Source organism: Apteryx mantelli, chromosome 2, assembly GCF_036417845.1.
Source record: "Apteryx mantelli isolate bAptMan1 chromosome 2, bAptMan1.hap1, whole genome shotgun sequence".
Taxonomy (NCBI): domain Eukaryota; kingdom Metazoa; phylum Chordata; class Aves; order Apterygiformes; family Apterygidae; genus Apteryx; species Apteryx mantelli.
Window position 1 is genome coordinate 21228999 of NC_089979.1, and position 23270 is coordinate 21252268.

Below are 23270 nucleotides of genomic sequence, written 5' to 3' on the forward strand. Positions count from 1 at the left end.
TGTACCCAGGAGCTAGCTCTCTTTATTCTCCGATATCTCCTGATTTAATTATTTATTGAATGTATTTATCTCAAGTTACAGCTTATGCACCTGTCTCTGGCTTCAGGCACTTCAAGGAATTTTACGTAATATTATTCACCAATTATAATAATAAATCCACAATAGATCTCACACAATGGTACTACGTTGGTATTTTCTCTCAAACAGCACGAAAAAGAAGGTGGGGAGAGATTCAGCTTTCCAGGAAGATTATTGAACTCACATAGTGAGTTGGCTGGGAGACAGGGAAGCAGGAGAGTCTGGGCCCACTTACAGGAAACCCCCTGATGACAGGATTCTCCTTTTTAAATGAAGATAGATTTAGTGCCGACTGTTTATGTTCTTAATTGTGTGCAAGTGAGAGGGAGAGGACATAGTCCCAATAACTGGAAGTTTTATGGATTAAAGTGAACATCTTAAATACACCTGGAAAAACAGGAGCTCTCACAGCACTCTGAAATATGCTCTCCTCTTGAGGCAATGTTTAATAAACAAGTATTTGCAGTCATCCTAATGTTTCTATGCATTCTCAAAATCCAGCCTATACAGGGCATACTGCAAGACTTTTGAAGGGATGAGAGCATTGATACATCTTTAAAAATGTCCTCAACCACTTCTCATCTGAAGCTCACTACACTGAAAGGTACATATATTGCCACTATACAACACACAAATTGTATTGCTGCAGCCTCACTCCTCCCAGTAACAAAGTACCTGTGACGCCATAAATCTGATCTTCCCTTCTTTAAAAAAAATGAACAAATAAACAAACAAATAAAAAAATCAATACAGACAACTCTCTCAAATATATTACATCCCAGTTCGTGGATTCTGGATCGTTACATTAACGAATGTTACCACCCACTCTCCCCTTAGAGTGTGTTGTGAGATTTGTCTGCTTCATACATCACTTTTGGGTTATCTATCTGTGTATACCCACTGTTTATACACCCCCTAACACCAAAGTATGTGGTTTGTGATTCTCAACCTGAAATTTAGCTTGCAGAGTCAACCTGATCCAGTTCTGTAGCAGGATAACCATGTTGGTGGTGCATTTCCAATTTACAGAAAGGAAAAACTAAGCTTTGGTTACATATGCAGTGCAGCACCTCAAAATGAATCAGTTCATTGGTATGGTAACTTTATTATCCGCTGAACATGGGTGAGTATCTGGCTCAGTGCAAACCAAATATGAACCCAGCATTACAGATAGGCGAAATCTTCAGGTTGTGGGTTCAGATATTTCTAATTTAAACAGATTTAAACTGTAACCCTTCCCCCCCAAGCTGAGTGCAGTTCATACACAATGTCACCAATGATTGTGAGCTCTACACAACAGGGACATGCAGTACAGACAGGATTAAGCTAGCCTAACCTCTGTTGCCTTAGCACACTAGCTCCATATACAGGTGCAACTTGAGTACATGAATAAAATTCTGTTTAACAGATAGAATGATGCTGTCATTTCCAGTTTAACTGAACTATATTCTGTACCCACATCCAACTTTGCATACTCTTGACTTTTGGCACTTTTCAGCTTCAAGGATGAACTTGTGAACTTCAGTTTTGTTTTAGATTGGTGTCTTCATATAAATCATTTAGCTTGTGTGCCACTTTCAGTAGGAAGCCTGGTTTTCCTTCTGTTATTGGAGGATGGCTTGAAGGGCCAGCTAGAGTTGGGAGGTTGACAGGAGCAAAGCAAGATGTGGAAACAAGACTATGGAAGTAACAGATCAGCCTGACACAGGCTGGGTGGATTTCAAGGTAACATGTAGAGTTCCTTTGAATTAATATTCACAACGAGTATAACTAAGAATTGGCTTATTTGGAGACTCATCCTTTCAACTTATTGCAGAAAAGGCAAAGGGATCAACGTCAGAGAGTGACATTAAAACAATCAGTCACAGAAGCAAAATAATTCTGAGTAACATGTCACTACTGCCTGAATCGATCACACTCTGTTGCCACCCTCTCAGCATGAATTTGGGATGCAGACACTGAGCTGGGCTCCCCATGCAGATCTCTTCCAGGAGCTAAGGGCATACAGAATTGCTTGGTAGCCTTGTGAGGCTGCCTATCATCACTCAAAACAACACTCACTGTGGCATAACTGAAGGAGACGGGGGTATGCAGTTACAATTTACCAAATTTACCAGAAGCTGAAGCTTTGGTTAACTTAATTAGAAAAGTTGTAAGTAGAGACAGAGACAGAAAAAAGAGCTTAGGTAATATTGATCATGGAGAATGGTAGCGGAGTCTTCCAGGTAAACTGGAATTAAGCAGAGTACCACTGCAGACACAAGGGAAGAATAGAGGTGGCTCAGTAAAAGCAGAAGACAACCACTCCTAAAGAGACTTCTGTTAAATACAGATGCCTGATAATCACTCCCTATCATTGAACAGAGGAAGGAGACCACTTGGGTCTTTCCTCAGCCTTCAAAATAGCAAGTAGAACACAAAGCCAACATACTGGAAACTCAGCTGACACTCTGTAAGCAAGCTCCTTTCCCTGAAAATTCAGACAAATTGGCCTCCAAGCCATTTAATTAGTGAATGCTTGAGAGTGTGTGAGCTCAGGTATTACATAAATGCTACTGTGTTCTGAGAAAGGGTCATGCAACAAGACATGAGACAACAAATCTGGTTGCCGTTTCATTCCTTGGTTTTCCCAGGCTTCTAATAATAAACTTTAAAGGAAGTTGGTTCAGTGTGCCAGATAACTGAAACATGCCCTTAAGATTTTATTATGTATAGTCCAGATGTTGGGAACTATGAAGGAAAAACTTAAGTTTAAAGTGAAAGCAGTACAGCAGGAGAATAAATGAAAGCCTTGTTTTTTTGAGACAATCGTATTAAAGAAATTACAACAAGAATTTCCCCCTCCCCCTCTACTGAAATTAGATGTCTCTCTGCCTTAACACACTTCAGCAGTGTTAATGCAATTTTGGCAAGAAACTGTATTTCAGGAGCTATCTATTACTCTGAGGAACTCATCTATCATGGAACAAGAAAATAGTGAAGCAGACTCATCTAACATGTAATGTCTGGGACATCAACAAAGACACTTTGCACAAACTCTGAAATTGGTGATATCTCCCATGCCTTTCTACATTTTAGGAAGATAAAATATTGCTACTTCAAGTGGAGTTTTTAGGCAGGACTTTCTCATCCTACAGCAGTCTGACAGTAACCCCTCACTGTAACCATGGACAAACAAAGCTGGAAGACAATGGGTTCCACCATCTCCATCTCTGTTCTGGCGCTTTACTATCCTACTACTGTGACGTTTGTCTTAGAGTCAAATTTCCCTTGTAAAGTAAGTCTGTAACCTCTCACCTCATCTGCTATGGGTGAGGAGAAATGATTATTCCTTTCCTCTGTTCAATTGCCTTCTTTCAAACACATATCTCAACTTTTATGTGAGTCAGTCTTTCTAATCTTTTTAAAATAAACTAAAAAAAACCCATCTGTTTAATCCCAGAGACTTTTCATTGTTCATATTAACCTCTTGGAAACTAGAAGCTAAAATCTGTCTTTACTAAGCATCTGCTTGCACTAGGTTTGTACAGTGGTTCCCACTGTTAGCTTGTTAACAAACACTGGAGTTTAGCAAAAAAGTTTTAGGGGTTTTTAGAAGAATATAGATACTGAAACATTTAATTTGGGAAAAAACACAGAAATAAAATTAGCTTAAAATTATTTTTTCTCATTATTTGAACTAAGGCTTATGCCACATTTATTAAGACATTTTAAAATGGCAAACCTCTCCTTTGCACATGCCTTTTCCACCAGACAAAAATGCCCACATAATTCTAGCTCTTCTTTTCTAAGATGTCTTAGACCTAGGTCTAAGGAAAAAGATAACCCATAGGTGATGAAACCTTGAGAGATGCTGAGAGTTTGCAGGGAATCTGCCACTCCTACAGGAGTCTGTGGAATCTGTAAGTGCTCAGCATGTGCCGTTCAGATTTTGGATGTCATTGACTAGATGACTTGGTGTTTTTTGTTTTTTTTTTGTTTTGTTTTTCCTTTTTTTTTCCTGCCATAATGAAAACATCTTTTCATCTTAATTTGCAACTGATACTAATGATGGACCATCTGGCTAAGGAATAGATGCCATTTTGTTTGTCACATCTCTATATCCTCCAACCTAAAGGATAAAATATGGGATAATTTAAAGGGTATTAAAAATGGACCTCAGTCATCCAGATCTTTGCTAGGCTGGGAAAAAAGAGGCCTCTTAAAAACAGTATATTGACCCCAGATTATCAGTAAAAATCAAGGACACCCATATATCATAATTAAAGATGAAGCAAGAATATTATGAAGACAATCAGAGTTTCAGAGAGCTTAGTAACTTCTAAGATAGAAAAGAACATATCAAGGAATTATTAGTGTTACTGAATGACAGTACATAATATAAGCTACAGTACATTTATGTTCTATAAACCTGAAAGCTTAGTAAATCAAACAGTCTAATAAAGCATGGATCAAAACAATTTCAAAAACACCCTCAGTAGTGCAGCTACATGCCGTTATTATTCATGTATTCCTGTCCTTTTTCAGGTTGATCATTCAAACACAAATCCTATTGGTGCTCAGTAAAAATGCGATATTTCATAATTTCAAAATATTTTGGCTTTTGGTTTTTAATACATTTCTACCAAAGACACTACAAATAAAATGATTTAAAACATCTGAGTAATTCAGGAGATTAATTTATATTTTCAAAAATCTTAATTTTAAGAACCTGACTCTCACTGAACACCAACAGGATTTAGCAGTTTAAGTGCTGATGTCATTTTGAAAAGAGAAGAGAGATTTTTATTATGCTATAGATAAATAAGCTAACTCCAGAACTAGAAGCAGTATAGCTAGGCTAGTGCTCCATGTAGGCCAATTTATGATATACCTTGCTAATCTGCAGTTTCAGATCTAAGTTAGTATCTGCATTATATTTTGTCTTGGGACATACCAGTTTGTTACTGATGCTTTGATACCACCAGAAGCAGCTCTGCACAGCTCTGGTGTTGATAGAGCACTTCTGAAACTGTTGCAACATGCCTAGCATTTGAAGAATACATCAATGAAATTTTTTGTACTGTTAACAGCTAATGGTGTGTTTTAATTAGAGGCCTAACTGCTGCAGTTAATACTGACTTTCCAGTGACAACCTGAGGAAATAAACCAGAAACAAGTATTTACACTGAGCAGTATGGTGAATTTTCTTCTGTTTTTCCTATCTATTAACTCCAATTACACCAGTCTGTTATTGATGACTGTTTCTATTTTTTAAAAGAATACACATTCTATGTGAATTCACAGAATACAGAAGAAAGGTATTTTGTGCAAGGTATCAATTTGGTGAGAAAATTCCTTAGCTAAATACTTCTCCAAAATAGCACATGACAACAACACATATTTGAGGAGACTTTAACCTAGTCTATGAGAAATAACTCTGAAATATGAATAAGAATTATAGTAGTTAACAAAATAGTTCAATGGTTCTGATAGGTTTACTAGCTATGGTTATAATCTGAGATAACTAATCCTTAACAGCTAAACAAAGAGCCTGCATGCTCAGAATGCATTAATCTGGAATGTCTTGCAACTCACAAACAAATCCCATTCTTGGAAATTTTATAGCAGGGTGGAAAAGATTTTAAATGCCAGGAACAATCTTTAAACCAAGCAACTGTCTTGTTTGTTACTGTGAACATGTCTGGAGGAAAAAAAGAAATACCAATTTGCAAAGTTAGTTTGCAGATGACCTAACTCTTCCTAACCTAAAAACTGACCGACTTCTTTTCTTGTGAAATACTGCCACAAACCCCAAAACAATTTAGCCCTTTAGGTATGTGTGGTGTTGGCATAGTCTAAGACACATCAATGTCTGTAAACTTTACTGTGGATTACAGAACTTGTAACAAGGACTTAATAACTAAGAAAAGGTCTATGGGATGTCTACGCTGCAGACTACACTATAGTAAGTCCTGAGCTGCAGTACTACAAGTACTAGCAGAGGTGAGATCACAGTGAGCCAAAGAAAAGGACAAATTAGGCCTCACTGAGTTCAGCACTGCTGCAGCTAGATAGCTAGTTCAGAATTTGTTAAGCCATTTCCATAGTTTTAATATGTATATGCTTATAGTTTCTCCTGCATGTCTGCTACAAAATGGAAGGGAAACTGAATATTCTTATTATACGAGTCTCTGATAGTTCAAAACCAGAGTTGCCAGCAGATGGTCTTGTATGTCTCTTCCTATGCGAAGTCAGGAGAAAAGGGTCAGAGTCTGCAAATTCCCCTTGCAAGTGTATGGTGACAGAGATCATTTTAAAAGTGAGAGATAATTCCATTGCAAGAATCAAGAGTGCAGCCCAAGGCTGGGCCAAGGTCTCCCAGGTAAGTGACCTGAACCAAAGTCAGACTCCAGGGAATGACAAGAGTAATAAGGCAAAATATATTCAAGACTGCTTGTTGTTTTCCTAATATTTACAATTCTAGGTCAGTTTAAGAATAAAATAATGCATATATAAGTATTTCCCATCTATGTCCTTTGCTTTCCTGCCACACTTGTGCACGCAAGAACCAAAGTACCTCAAAAGCAGTAAGAACGAAGTGGATAAAAGAGCAGCCAGGAGCACTGAGACAGAGCTGTTTGCCAATTCCAGACAGGTGGGGTCCTAACAGTATGTGGCAGACACTGGATCAGCATTTAACACTGTGCTTGAGAGAGGCTAAACCACGGAATCAGATATTACCCAGGTCCAAAGGCAGGAGTCACATTGTTCATTCACTACATCTACTGAGTGTCTGTACAGACAGTGGGTTACTGTTATAACAGAGCATGACACAAATTCATGCTATGGAAAGAAACTCTTTGCACCATATGATCTGCTCATTCCCCATAAGAGTATATACATTTATAACTGACTGAAGAATGTTGATCTTTTTCATTAATTGCTCAGGAAAGTTTTCTCCAGACATTAATAGAAATCTCTGGAGAAAACTGAAACCAGACCAGTAGAAACACCTCCACAAATAAAACTAACAGTTCTAGTAGATGTAAACACTCCCTCATAGAGCATATGCTAAGGGATAGTATCCTTCTTATGGCTTACTGGAATTTCTGTAGCTTCTTGGAAAATAAATGATCCGCATTGCTAAGGATGCACTACGACGAACAAATTGGCTGGATAAGTCAGGAGTGGTTCACAGAAAATTTGGAAACTTCTAGACTGAAGCTCCCTAATCCGTAATATCCTGAAGACTTGCAGAATCCTGTTCACACTGGCTCAAACATGTAAAAGTCACCAAGGGACCAGAAATCAAGGTAAGTCATTACTGGCATTTTTATGTCTTTTTTCTCTGAAGTCCGTTGTAACCATCACTCTAAAATTATTCCAGACTCCTTCTGAGATGGTCAAATGAAAGGATATAATCTTTTACTGCATACAAGAATCCCAGACTGAAGTGAATATATATTTCAGGTAGTACGGAGAAAGGCACATAGGTGCATACATGAGTCTGTCCTGAAGCAATTTGGCTAGGCGTGTACCACTTCATAATTACATTTACAGTGGCTTGATATTCCTTCAACACACTCTCCTCATGGAGAAGGTGGAACTTATTTGGTGTTATAACTCACATACTTGTATCACTCCAAGACTGTCACACTTGTGTCACTCCAAGATCTCCAAAACAGGAAGAACAGTAGTTGCCCAGGAGGAAACACATACCTACATTCCTATATTGCAGGTACTGCTCCTAACAGGAGGATAAAAAAGGATTCACAGAGAACCAGGAATATGGGAACAACACTAATTGTTAGTATTTACACAGTAGAAGATAGATAATTTTCTATAATAAGCAATAGAGTCCCATTGTGCTACACAGAACAAACTAAGAATGAGAGACAATTCCTGCATCAGAAATAGATATTATCTAGTTTAACGTGAAATGCAAAAACAGCTGACAGGAAGGAGACACTGAAAGTTTCTGTGAAAAAAAGGATGATATACAGAGCAAAAGAAACACAGGGAGATGTTCTATGTACATACAAAGAGTGTTGAGTCATTTAATCTTTTAAATGAGATAAAATAGAAAAATAATGAGTAATTCTTAATAATCACCTACAGACATTGGAAAAAAAAATGAGGTGATAGTCTTGGAGAAAATAATTTATCTGGCAGGATTTCGCAAGACTAGGGGAGAAAGTCCTCATGTTTGAAGATGAAAATCAGTCCCAGAAAGTGTAATTCTCTAAAGAACTTTCTATATAGTCTATTTAGTAATGCATTTTATTTATGAAACTCAAGCTAAGGAAGAACTTGAGTGCAATTTTTTTTGTTTGTCTGACAGCTATGCAATCTGGTTTCTGGAATATTTTGCAAGAATTATGGTCTATTTCTCCTCTGACAACTGTCCTAATGTAGGGTATGGAGGTTGCCTGCAAGAACTCACAAACCTCCAGTCCCTATAAGGCTCATTTTATTTGTCACTGTCATCCTTTTACTTCTCATTGTATGCCTCTTTCTCTCCCACTCTGTATATCTTCTGAGAGGTTCCTCTACTTGTGTGCTCCCATCTGGAATATCCCTAGTCTTTGATAACTTTACATTTCTCTGTCAGTTTTGCAGATTTTTGTGGCTTGCTATTTAAAACTGTTTGTAGAGTCTTCATTCAGCTGCCTGGATCCCAGAACACTGCTGGCTGGGTCAAGAAGACCAGGATATATCAAGAACAAGCCATGAGGTGGGAGTCAGAATGATCCTGGTTCAGCCATGGGACCATCATGTGTTCCTGGAAAAATTAGCTGCCTTTCTTGGCAGCAGAGATAAGAACATGTGAGTCATATTTCCAAACTTTCCTCAGCACAGGGTTACAAGAATCCAGACAGGGCCTGGAACATGGAAAATGCCGTATAAATGCAAATGTTATTTGGTGATGTCTCAAGGAAGGCAAGAGTTCAAAGCGACTCTCATCACACTGCAGAAGATTACCTCAAGTTGAGGGACAAACCCCATCCTGTTATTGCCTTGGTATTAGCATTTCTTTGATCCCCATAACTTTGCATTGCCTTACCTGCAAGCTGATTATTTTGGTCTAATCCATATACTGCTGGCATTGTTTTGATTGTGATTACCATAGCAGTATTTGAGCGCAGATTTGTTTCTTACATTTCACTACCTAAGAGTAAGCAGAGAACTGAACACCAACCAAAGAAACAGTTTGCTGCTTACCTCCTACAGCTTAGCACTTGCTTCACCTTTTGTTTTTCATGTTTTAGATTCCACAAGAGCAGAGGGAGGTACATTTCCCCTCATACACACATGCTAAACAAACAAAGCCATGCATTTTCATCATAAACTTGTAAAGTGTGCTTAACTTCTCCCATCACCATCTTACAAAAAATCTCAAAGTGGCTGGCACTAACTAGAAACGGCCACAGACTTTTTAAGCTGAGAATAATCATTGCAGTCAATCCGGTACTTCAAGAGAGAGGCACTCATATCAGTAAGATTTAAGAGTAATACAGGACTTGCCTTATAGACCATATAATCATTAGCATTGTCATTTATATCAGACAAATAGAAATTGTATACTACTATAAAATTAAGATCCAAAGTTATAGTTATTTGGCATTAAGTTATATGCAGTTATGTAGGATATATGTGATACTGACAATATATTAACCAAAAATACATTAATCAGCACTGCCTTTTTTTATAGGTCCTAACAGAGTACTTCAAATTATCTTAATAAAAGTACTGAAACTTTGTTCTAAGACACTTACATAGGAAATACACAAATACATAATGTACCAACAGATGGTATTGTGCTACTTTAAAAAGGCTCATGGGAAGGTAGTCCATTGTAATAAAATCAAAAGGTCAAGCTGCAAAGTTCCTTTGGGGAAATGATTATTCAAGTCATATCTGACATCTGGTATTTGAATCCACTAGATAAAGTAACTCTACTATTATAGTTTATGAAGTTTTAAGTTTGCATCAGTAAAGCAGATGAACTGCAAGTTAAACATCTAAAGGAAATGTGACTTGGCCGAACTTTTTTTTTCTCAATACCACTTATATTTAGTTTTCTTCATTACAATGTTTATTTTTCTCATTTTATAGATAGAAGTAAAATAAAATTTTGAATCATAGACACATTCATTAAATCTCTTTAGAAATATTTCTTGTATCAATATTTATATCTTGAATAGTCTCACATTGTGGATAAAATTAGGTTTGCACTAAAACAAATGAACATAAATGTAATAACACATTGCATATTTTTTGTGGGGTTTATACTTCATAGTTTCGTGAAGACACCTTTACATGCACGATTGCATGTAAATTCATGCTGTCTTACACATAAACTATGTTTGAGAGTCTGTGTCTGGGGAAAAAGAAAGAATTGGCTACACTAAAGTCAACAGCAAAGTAGCCTTCAGTGGAAACAGGAGGTGCTTAATTGAATCAGATAACTCCTTTATTTTGTTGAGTTACCTTTACCTCCTTTGTATACCTTTTCAAGAATTAATAATGTCACCAGTACTTGCAGTATAAGCACAGTATGTCTGTTTCCCATGGTTAGAAGAATCTTTTAAATACAAAATGATAATAAAACCACTTTTAAATTCTTTTTTTTGTTTGTTTGTTTTCTGCTTTTCAAAGTCAGCTAATTAAGATCTAAACTTTAAATACGCTATATGTATCCTAGGTGGATATCATTCCATAATTTAGAAATGCTTCTTTTTTAGAATCAGGCTGGTATAAGATTGGTGATATTTTCAGTACTGTAATGACACTTGAAAAATATGATTCCTGTTTTTCTACAGAAACCTGTAGATAGAAGATGAATGTGGATTTTATAAGGCACATAAAATTTACAGATAATACCAAATTGTTGCTTCCCAAGAGGAGAGAGGAAGAGAAAGCAGAGAGCATAAAAGGTTTCCCAAATGACTTTATTTGGTCCATACAGAAGAATGAAAAAAAGGACAAACTTGTCAATACTACGACATACAACTCCTGAACGAGAAACCTCATAACTTCTGCAAAGAGGAGCTAATGGAGGAGGAAGTATAATCCTGGAACCTACAATTTCTTAGGAACAATGCCTCCAGTTTGGGAGGAAGGAGGGCAACATTTTAATTCAGCCACATTCTTCCTGTTTTGCAATCAGGACATTCCATGCAGCTATGTAGTAACTCTATCTGATCAGAAACTGTGGAGATGAACAGGAGAAGGCTATACAGAAAACAGCTTGCCCTCTGTCCCATCCTCTTTTAATTTCTGACTTATTCCCCAGTTTGGAAGGTGTCCATCCAGCAGAGGAGTTTGCATCAATACTGATCTGCAATTGATGTTCCCCACTTTCATTTCCAACCTTTCTTCAGGAAATGCCTGAGGGGGACCATGATTCTGTCACAGGGAGGGTACTGATCAATTAGAATCTAGTACTGCATTTTTACATGCTTCTAATGATTCCCTTTGATAATTTATGCAAATAACACTTGTCTTATTTTCCTCTTGTACATGTAATTCTAATGGAGCCATGCAGTGCTCTACAATTGAAGAGATAACAATACTGGATAAATATTTGTACAAGAATTTTTAATCATCTTCAGCAGTTTCCACATATTTTTCATAAATTCTGTTCTGGTATGCACTGTAATAGGTCAGTAGAGTAGCTGTTCTCTCTAGAGTTCAAATCTTATATTTAGTAGCATGAAAAAGTGAATTTAGTAAATTGTCCTAGTGATGAGTAAGGCTTCCTAAGACTTAAGTGATGAGTTCCTTGCTTCAAAAACACCACAGAATCCATCACAAATGACTCCAGCAGTAGATGTTAAGGTGAAGTAAATTGACAGAAAGTACACAGAAAGCTGTCTTTTTTGCTATAATTAAGACTATATCAATTCTGAAATAAAACACTCCCTATCCATGAAATGATCTTTGTGTAGATCAATGATGGAATATGACCAACTCAGGCTAGCTGTATTAGCCTCCTACTCCCATAAAGATAAAAAAAAGTTGTCATACTTCACTTGATAAGTAAGTCTATTTTGCTCACAGTACTCTAACTCACCAGCTGTCTGTAATCCTTCTGCAAGTAGCAGAAAGACTGCATATATTTCAGTACATCTGCAACTCTCCTTTTTATGTCATCCTCTAAACTCTATTTTTGTTAAAGGGTAGGATTACAAAAATAGAAAGGGGAAGGGGAAGTGGTGGATTGATGCAAGTGAGGGATGTGACAAGGTGATTCCTGCAGGCAAAAAGGGAAGCACAGTAATTGCTTCAAAGCAAACCACTGGACTATCTTTTATTAGCTCCCCTATGGGCTACTGTCACGTGTATTGCAATTTAAAAATGTAATAGAACAATTTTAGCTTTGCTTAATTAGGACCTGATGCTGTGAATTGCTGAGTACCCTCAATAGCCCTAGGTTCCAATGGATGCTTAGAGCACTCAGTGAAGTGTTTCCATCAACCAACAGCAAGACCTATCTTATTTTCTATATACATTAAACCAAAAAATGTTACTACAAAATTAATTTTCTTACAGTCATCACAGGTGATATTTAATAATAGCTCAGACGTGGTTTTTTTTCTGTATGCATACATTATTTTTCTGAATCAAGTATGTGGACAGATTTAAAGAAGATGAAAAGGACAGAGAAATAATTATATGTGTGTTTTTCTGTTTTTTTGAAAGAGGCATGATCTTCAACACAATTAAGAAAGCTAACGTGCAAAACAAGCAATCTAGTACATTCTAGAAACTGCATTTGCAATTAATAAAAGTAATAGGTCTTGTATTCTCACAGCAATGTTATTAGCATGCTAATCCTGTGAACATTATGTTTACATATCCCAAGCATTATCTCATTTGATATTAATTTGCTTTCAGTTTAACATGAGTTATTTAGACTTGATCTACCATAAACTAGTGGCAAAATTAGAGCTGGGATAACCCCATTCAGCAGCTAAGCACAAATTTCCAGCAGTATGCATGTATTTTTGTATAGGTCCAAGCTGCAAATGAGAACAGCTTTTGCATGCATGTAAGCCAAGGATTTTTACAACTGTTTATCTGTGTGTGTATATATAAGCTTAAAACAGAATTGCACATATTTGTAGTTTCGGTCTTGAGAACAAGAAAAAACACTTTAGTAGATTGAGTTAGCAATTATTAATGGGCAGAGTATTTGATTTCTCAGCTCCTATCAGAATAAAGGAGCACAGTAAGTTTGGTTATACTGCAGGGAAAAAAAAAGAAAGAAAAAAAAAGAAAAGAAAGAAAAAGTCTTTAAGGAGTCACAGAAAAAAGGGAAAAGGGTTAGGAGTCAGATGAAGTCCTCTACCTTGCAAACATTAAGCTCACCTCCAGATTAAGGTGCCTCAGAACTGCAGGTGAGGCACCAACACCCAAAACCCCTCCAGCTTGTGACACCTATATGATAAACAAACAAATACAGATTAAGAATGGCATATGGTGTAAACTGGGAAGGATATGTTTTTCTAGTCTACCCTATCCTAAAACAGAATGGACATGCAAACCATTTCCAACTGAGATCTTCAGACAGTTGGTGGACATGGTGTAGTACTCTCTTTCCCTCATTTTGCTGAAATTTTCTGTATGACAGCTAAACTAGAGCATATTTTAGATCCTTGGTAATGTTTTTTTTTTACTTGCCACAGTGAGGTAAGAGTTAACAATATGTTTTTGCATTCAGTTTGAGGCTATCTGTATGATAAACGCACATCTACACCATAAATTTCACTTTTATCAACTGCCATCTCCTTTCTCACATTAAAATTTTGTAATATACCTTCATCATATCTATTTTAAGATTCATATTTTTAAACTACAAATGTTTGCGACATATTTTTTCTGTAAGCAAATGCTTACACAAAAGTGTAATCTTTCTTCTTTCTGTAATCTAAGTAATATTTAAATTGAGAGAAGTGATGCTTAAAAATTCTTTTTTAACAATGAGAATTTCATGTTACTAAAAAGTAGAAATTGCTAGCATTTCCTTCTAACTTTGGAATGCTGTGTGAGATCAGCTTTTAAAGTAATAATAGCTTTATAACTCAACAATCTAACTTAGGTTATTTTTAAAAGCCCCTTAAAAGCATCATTAGGGCTCAAGTCTTCCTTACTTCAATAGTGAATTTAATAATGCAGCTGTTCCCTGAACACAAATTGATGGAAAGGTGTCTTCCTGAATCTGTAGGAAGTGCTCGGCTGCTCTTCATGGCCTTTTAAGGAGAAGCAGGGATATGAACAAGACTCTAATGAGAAGCCCCTAGACAGTGAAAGCTGTGAAAAATCATATTGATTTCATGCTGCTATTGCTGAGAATGTTACCTGCAGCAGTGAAACACCGGAATTATTCACCAGGGATGTAAATGGAGGCTCAAAGAGTGACAGTGACCTTTCTTTTCTCTCCTCACAGCAGAAAATCTGGAGAAGCAGTGATAGAAGCCAAGTCTGCTTACATCCTTGATGCATAAGAAAGTTCTGCTAGCTCATAACTACTGAAGGACAGAGCTTCAAAGTTATCAAGCACTTATTAGTCAGCAGTAGATTTGAAAGACAGGAGTTCTCTGGTAAGCCCTAAGATATCCCCTATAACCACCTAAGACAGCTATAACTGCCTTTCCAGTAGTTGTTGAGGAACCTATAGTCATTGAAGCATCTCATTTGTCCTTTCCATGAAGTTCAGCATTTTGACTCTCAGGAACCTGGTAGAAAACTGGAATTTTCTCCTCATTCATTTTTACTGATAAAAAGTGAGATATGATGACACAGTCATACTGCCAAAAAGTAGGTATGCCTAATGAAATAAGAGAGTTTTTAGTTAGCAGCATTTTTAGATGTATCAAATTTAACTGATCTCTAGTTCCCTTTCCTCTCCCTCCATCCAGAGCAGACATGCAGGCTTGTTTCGGCATTGAGTAAGTTTTGCAGATGATCTAAAAGTAAAGTAAGGGTGAAGAATCTGGTAACATCAAAAGCTGTTAACAGATTGTATGTATCCATGCCAGGAACATTATCTCTATTACATAAACTGAGGCATGATAAGTCATTGTAAAAACTGTGCTTTTATGTTCATAAATGATTATTAAAAATGGAAGACTAAATAAGAACAATATGGGAAAAGTGACAGTGGATTGCCTCAATGGTACTACACTTTCTCTCTTAGTAGAAATGCCCTATAGGACAATTACGGATACCTGGGTCAATTTGTTTTCATCACATTGCTTAAAGGCCGTTTTTGTTAGAAAGCAATTTTCATTTCAAAGCTTACTGTCCATTTCAGCTGACCTCCATTAGCTTCTGAAAAGGCAAACAGGAGAACCCAGTTCAGTTTTTCTTATTCTTAAAGCTGATCCTATTAGCCTCCTCCCAAATGAAACAATACTGATATGGTCTCTTCCAGAAAAGACTTTCATTTTCAAATTATTTCCCACCCTTTCCTAGAATTCTGTCTTTTCTTGATGAATCATGTCCTGAGATGAAGTCGCCAGAACCTAACAAAGCCTATTTGAAAAAACACTATGGATTAGTACTACATTTAATGATATTATAATATTATTATGATGATAATATTATAATATTTCAGAATTTTTTAAATTACATTTTTTAAACATCCTAGCATTTTCCTTTTGCAGCATACTAAACAGATGCTTTCACTGAGCTGTCCAAAATGATGCCCAATTCTCTTCTCTCAGTGACTACAGTTAATTTAGAAATCTGCAAAGTGTGAGAAATTCAAAATATCCTTTCTAGGGGTGGACGATGTGCAGGTCAAGAGCTTCTGGGTAAGGATTAAGGGTCAGATTAACACGGGTGACACTATTGTGGGTGTTTAATACAGGCCACCTGATCAGGAAGAGCAAGTCAATGAAGCCTTCTACAGACAACTGGAAGTAGCCTCATGATCACAGGCCCTGGTTCTCATGGGGGACTTTAACCACCCTGATATCTGCTGGAGGAACAACACAGCAAGGCACAAGCAATCCAGGAGGTTCCTGCAGAGCATTGATGATAACTTCCTGACACAGGTGATGGAGGAGCCAATGAGGAGAGGCACACTGATGGACCCTTTACTAACAAACAAGGAAGAGCTGGCTGGAGATGTGAAGGCTGGGGGTAGCCTTGGCTGCAGTGACCATGAGATGGTGGAGTTCAGGATCCTGTGAGGAGGAAGCAGGGCAAAAAGTAGGATCACAACCCTGGACTTGAGGAGAGCAAACTTTGGTCTCTTCAGGGACCTACTTGGAGGAATCCCATGGGTTAGGGCCCTAGAAGGAAGGGTGGGTCCAAGAGAGCTGGTTAATATTCAAGCATCACTTCCTCCAAGCTCAAGATCGGTGCATCCCTATGAGTAAGAAGTCAAGCAAAGGGGGCAGGAGACCTGTATGGATGAGCAAGGAGCTCCTGGCAAAACTCAAACAGAAGAAGGAAGTATACAGAAAGTGGAAAGGGGGACAGGCCACTTGGGAGGAATATAGGAACGTTGTCAGAGTATGCAGGGATGAGATAGGGAAGGCTAAGACCCATTTGGAATTAAACTGGCAAGGGATATCAAGGACAACAAGAAGAGCTTCTTCAAATACATCAGTAGCAAAAGGAAGACTAGGGAAAATGTGGGCCCTTTGCTGAATGGGGTGGGTGCCCTGGTGACGAAGGATGCAGAGAAGGCAGAGTTACTGAATGCCGCCTTTGCTTCCGTCTTTACTGCTCAGGCCAGCCCTCAGGAACCCCAGACCCTGGAGGCAAGAGAGAAAGTCTGGAGAAAGGAAGACTTTCCCTTGGTCGAGGAGGATCGGGTTAGAGATCATTTAAGCAAACTGGACATCCACAAATCCATGGGCCCCAATGGGATGCACCCACGAGTGCTGAGGGAGCTGGCGGATGTCATTGCTAAGCCACTCTCCATCATCTTTGAAAGGTCATGGAGAACAGGAGAGGTGCCTGAAGACTGGAAGAAAGCCAATGTCACCCCAGTCTTCAAAAAGAGCAAGAAGGAGGACTCAGGGAACTACAGGCCACTCAGCCTCACCTGCATCCCTGGAAAGGCGATGGAGCACTTCATCCTGGAGGCCATCTCTAAGCATGTGGAGGAAAAGAAGGTGATCGGGAGTAGTCAGCACGGATTCACCAAGGGGAAATTATGCTTAACCAATCTGATAGCCTTCTATGATGGAATGGCTGGCTGGATAGATGAGGGGAGAGCAGTGGATGTTGTCTACCTTGACTTCAGCAAGGCTTTCAACACTGTCTCCTATAACATTCTCATAGGCAAGCTCAGGAAGTGTGGGATAGATGAGTGGACAGTGAGATATCCCTTCAGCCTCAATCATTCTGTGATTCTGTGATATGTATTGGTATCCTTATCAACACTGAATTTCACCCGCCACCCTTAATAAAATGACAACCATCCACTTCAATCAATCCATTCTGAGAATGGTATTATGGCACTCAGCAAATATCTCTCTAAAAACAAATTCAAAATATCATCATAGCATAACTCACTTCTCAGATAAATCTGTAGGAAAAAATCTTGCAAGGATAAGTAGCTACTGGAATAACTTTCCAAGTTTGTAGAAAATACTCTTTTCCCTGGCAATTTGAAAATTAGGACGGATTTTTTTTCCTAATGGATATGCCCTATTTCAAAGCAGAATTAGTTCAGGGAAGTCCTATGACCTTTATTATAAAAAACAGGATGATGTTCCATAGTCTTCTATGAGAACAGGCTTCATGTTATTTTCTTCTTAGAGGGGACAATCTTACTTATATAATCACCATAGCAGTAGCTCTTAGGCTTGCATTTTTGCATACTTTTTAGAAAGCAAATGTCTGTTCATCTTATCTCAGCCCCACAGAACACATGTGGTTGCGACAGCTAAGAGGCAATGCTTACAGTGAGAGTAAGCTGTATGGTTAAGAGATACAAGTCAACAGTTTGGAAGGTCTGATATTTGATGCCTGCAGGGAATAGGGCAGAAGCCTTCAAGAAGAAAAGCAGCACGAACCAACAAAGAGGATATATGCCTGCAGAAGGACTAACATATACCAGTAAGGTGTTGTAAGGAATTGGAAAAGATTCATTTGGTATTAATGATCACTCAACTGATTTGTAGAAAAAAATCTGAGAGAAATGTATCATAAGTCTGCTACTGAGGTGTGGGACAATGAATTGGCTAAATGGCTGTTTATATAAATCCTTCATTTGTACACATAAGGTCTAGACAGATGCAGGTGGAAAACATGTATCTATCCCTTCAAACTTAACCAAAGTCATTTTTCTGTCATATGATAAAAAAAATTTTGCTTGCAAGCTTGGAGCAAGCCATTTATTTTGTTTATTTCTGTAGGGAACACAGGGCAGCTGAAATGTCAAGTTCTGTATATGTCACTCTTCATAATGGAACACTCGCACGGAATCTTGTCAAATCCTTACAACTAATTAGTGTGTGGAGAATATATAGAAATTGCTCTCTGTTCTCAATTTTGTAAAGGTCTTGAAACATTTCAGATACTGTCAAGTAGTTCACAATTCAGCTTTACAATAGAAATGCTTGGTAAGACCTTTTTTTCTCCTCCTGACACCAATTTTTATGTTCTCCTTTCCTTCTTAACCTTAAACTACTGAGAACTTGTAACAACACGGGAAGCATCTGAAACCTCTCTGAACAGCTGTTTTGATCCTCATGCCACATATTGAAAATTCCATTTAAAACTCAGTGTCCTCACATGCAGAATGAAGGTGGTACTTTCAGGCACTATTCTGCCATTCTTAAAGGCTTCCAGAGTACTCTGTTCTAGAAAGGCAGAGAGTCTAACTTTGAAATACTCAGATTTAAAACTGAGTTTCTGCACAAGACAGGAAAAGTTTTATTTTATGGAGAGGATAATTCAGTAGAGCACAGACATGTACACATAAAACTCTAATATGGAATTTAGATTGCCTTAAAAATTAGATTCTCTGAATATTTCACACTTTTGAAGTACCTTTTATAGCAGATCAGACTTTGCAAATCAGTTTCATGGAATATTTTCCATTTTTCTTCTATCTGATATTTTCATGACTGAAAGACCTGTAACTTGAAAATTATGAAACTCATTCTTTTAGAAGCAGGATAAACCAACAGAAAATGTGGAATATCTTATTCTCTACTGGTCTTAGTGCAGTACTTTTGTATTACTTTTGGAGACACACCACACACATTTTCTTTGGGTGGTATAGGTATTTCCCCAAATTCTTGGGGTTGTTTCAAATTCAGATTTGCGCTATTCTAAAAGATATTTAGTCCACAAAGGTACACATGAAAAGGTCATGCTGCATTCATTTAAAACAGAAATAATGGAACATTTCAAGCTAGCAGAATTTCCACATAAGAAAACATTGGAAGAGTGGAAATAATTTATACTGTGTGTTATGAAGGGTTTTTTTGATCTTCTCAGACCATAAGGTTCAATTACACTTTTAGGCTTGAAGATCAGATCATCCAAAGATCCTTCTGAAAACTTTCCATAATGAGGTTTTAAAAAAGAGATTGAATTGCATTATTACAGTAAGTTATAAAAGAGTTACTAGAACACAAATCATTTCCATCATGGATGTACTGTGTGCACACACTACACTGTGTAGTCACTTGTGGACTTCTTAAAACTTCCATTTTAGGATATATCAAGAGTTAATATATACAAATCAACAACAAAAAAAATCCTTTTGTTTTTAGAATTATGCAAGTGAAGTACATTTTCAGTCAATATTATATTGCTCTTGCTCTAAAGGGAATGAGCAATACAGGTGCAGAAGGAAATGAGTAAGATGATACTTGGCATACACAGAAAAGTCATTTAGAGAAGCCAGGAGGACACAGAAAATATTAATAACAAGATAATGCCCTCTATAAACAATGAAATTTTGCTGGAAGGTATAACTATCATAACCTGCTACCCTCCTAGAAAGCTCGGATGGGAATTTCTACAGAACTAGACAGAAATAGAATTCTCTCTTGCTTGCTCATTTTGTTTTGCATATGTTCGTTCATCTTAATGACAGTGTCACTGTCATCTTTTGGGTTACTGTCTAGTCTAGATACAGCATTGACCATACGAGATCTGGGTTCTAGGTTCCCTCCTGAGGAGATTTAAACTTACATTCTCAACTCCCAAGAAAATTATACCAACATAGAGTTCCCAAGGAGACTTCTCAACGAATCTTCAACTAGTGACCAAGCCATTTTCCTAAGAATATGGTGTGATAGATTTTAGACTCTGCTATTTATGTATTTTAATAGAAAGCAGTCTTTAGGACCAGGACTTCTCCTGTTTCCTATTCTAACCACTGGAATGCAAAGCCATGCTCTTCCTTGCACTCGTCTCTGTGGAGGCTCTTCCATTACTTTAGGTGCCATTCCTGCTACACAGTAATATTTCTTCAGAGGGTGGAGAGCCTCAGCCTTGCCTCTAGTCTAACAAACTATTGCAAGGAAATGTGGCAAAGGTAGGAATGAGAACAGCCAAGAACCTGAGCAAATGTTCTATTTACAAGACCATTATGGAAAAGTTGATGATCTCTCAGCACGATCTATCTGGCAATACTTTTCAAAGAGCACAGTGAACCCACTACCCAAAGAGATTAATTAACTTGACAAAACCTGAAAAGAGTAGATGTCATGGACAAACCTCTCTCTTCCATATTTCTGAGTGGAATCTGAAGTTACCGCATATTGCACACTGATAAACTCTATTCACTGTAATGAGAATGTGGATTCCTAATGTGTTCTTGGATTCTTTTTTCCAGTCTGAGCACTACTGACACTCAACTTGGTCACTTTACATCTTCCTGTTTGCCTGGGTTCCTCTTCTTCACAAATGGTTGCACATGACAGTAAATAGCATAGTGAATGTGAATACGAACTGTTTAAAACACACAGACTCAAACAAATTAGGAAAAAGAAAATGTCAGTGAAAACAGTACAAAAGCCTAAATGGAGTAGACAACCCAGGGAGGCATTCACACTTTTGCTCCAACCAACAAACTTTTTAACCTTCTTCTGTGTCCTGACATGTAAAATTTTGAATGAATCTAGGTTTTTGCAAAGTTGAAGACTTATAGGCATTACACAAAGAATAACATGGATGATAACACATAGCAACAAACTCAAATGTCCTCAAGTGATAGCTTATGCTGTTTAAGTCCAGAGAAGCATCTCAGATGTAGACTGAGAAATCTAAGAGTGGACTTGAACACATACTCAGACTGTCGGCTTCAAGGAACAAATTATAATCTGGAAGTGCTTCTGCTTAAAATCAAAAGCCTGGAAAATTAAATAAAGGTCTCTTCAGAAAGATAGCTCACTAGCTCAGGTGGAAATGCACACTGGCTAAGTATTATAAGTAAGTATTTCTTCTTTAAATATTTGTAATTAGCTAAGCTTGGTTATGTCATGAAGGGATTTTTTTTTTTTCCCAACCAAAACCATATTCTCATACTGTATATTATCTATTACTATTCTGTAGAATGGTAAAATATATAAGAAATATATAAAGTAGGTATCTTCACACATGGTTGCCTATGACAGTGAACCTTACAGTGACTGTAAATATGAACTGTTTAAATTTTTTTCTCAAATTATGAAAAAGAACATGACAATAAAAACAATATAACAGTCTAAATATAGTAAGCTATTAAAACCACAACTAGTTTCCCTTTTTTATGCTAATAAAGTGAGAAACAAAACTAAGAAGCATGGCTTTTCCAACTGGATTTACAGATGCACTCTACATATACTAGTCTGATTAAACTAAAATACTTCAACTGCATTCACTCTGCAGCCAAATAGAAATGAATAATTAATTTCACAGCGTGTTTACATTTTCCTTTTACTACTGTTACATCAACGGCCTTATACTTTCAAAATATTTTAATGACTTCACTTGCCTCTGCTTATTATCCTTCACAGGTACTTTTCCCCCTATTCTGTTACTTTAAAATGCCTTTCATTTGATAAAACATATTTGCATTTCATTTTACTCTGACATTAAGTATTATTATTGCATATGCTTGGGAGTTATTTACTACATAAAAAACAACACAAACTGGCAGCTAGGCAGGACCTTTAAATTTAGTTAGCAAGTCTCTGCAAGTACAGTTCTTACCAGACATTTTTCTTGCCATGTTATCAGTGACAAAGTCCATAGATCCATATGACACCCTAAATACTATTATTTTACTGTAACTAATCCCAGCAACAGTGGTGTAGCTTCCATTTCAGTATTTTCCATCTTCATAACAAAATCTGTAAATACTTAAAAAAGAGGCCTGTGTTTTGCAGTACTCAACGTATCAAAGTAATGCTTTTAATATTGCTTGTAACACCCAAGCTCTTGTTGATAACTGTACTTCAATTAATAAAATGAACTGCAAAAACATTGGTTTTCACAAAGTCATAAGTTTATGTTGTTTTTTCAACACTTGGTTGTGGAAATATGGAATTAAATCCAGACCCAGATGTCCTCCCTTGTGTGTTACAAATTCACGCAGACTTGCACATGAGGAAAGGCTTAGCTTAAAGCACATGAAAGTCATAAGTTTATTACCTAAACTGGATATTATTAAAATTGGGATTAAAGTGGCCTCATGAGATATTTATTTTTGTGAAACACTTAAGAGGGACAGTGAGCTAGAATCCTTGTCAACTGTTTACTGTCATCTTGATCAAAACTTGATAGATCGTCTTCTTTAAATATTTAACAGCATTTAAATAAACTATGACGAGTATTTTGGAAAGACAGTTGTGACCAATTTTGCTAGCAAACTTGTTAACTTTCTGATATGCAATAGCATGACACATTATTTTGAGAGTTGTATTTTCATATAACAGCATACATAATTCTCTAGTTTTACAACAATCAGTCTATATTTTACTGACCCAAAATTCAAACCCAATCTCAGTGACAGGGGATCTGACAAAGAACCTCTAAGCAACGTCATCTGTGAGGAGAATCAGACATGTTCAGCTCTAGTAAGGTCAGTGCAGAAGGACAATCTTGCTTGCAGCACCTATCATAATGGAATTCAGCAGCTTGGATGACGAAAATGCTTTCCTTTAGCCCAATCAATCCCACAACACCAGGGCAACTTTCTGAAATGTTATGAACAAGCACCAACTTGTTTGTAAATATTGATT

At 37.2% G+C, this 23270-nt stretch overlaps 1 protein-coding gene across 4 annotated transcripts in view; it reads right to left on the bottom strand.

Annotated features, from left to right (window-relative positions):
* MMP16 (matrix metallopeptidase 16) overlaps window positions 1-23270 on the bottom strand; it is a 202164-nt gene that overhangs the window by 107199 nt on the left and 71695 nt on the right. The window lies entirely within an intron of this gene.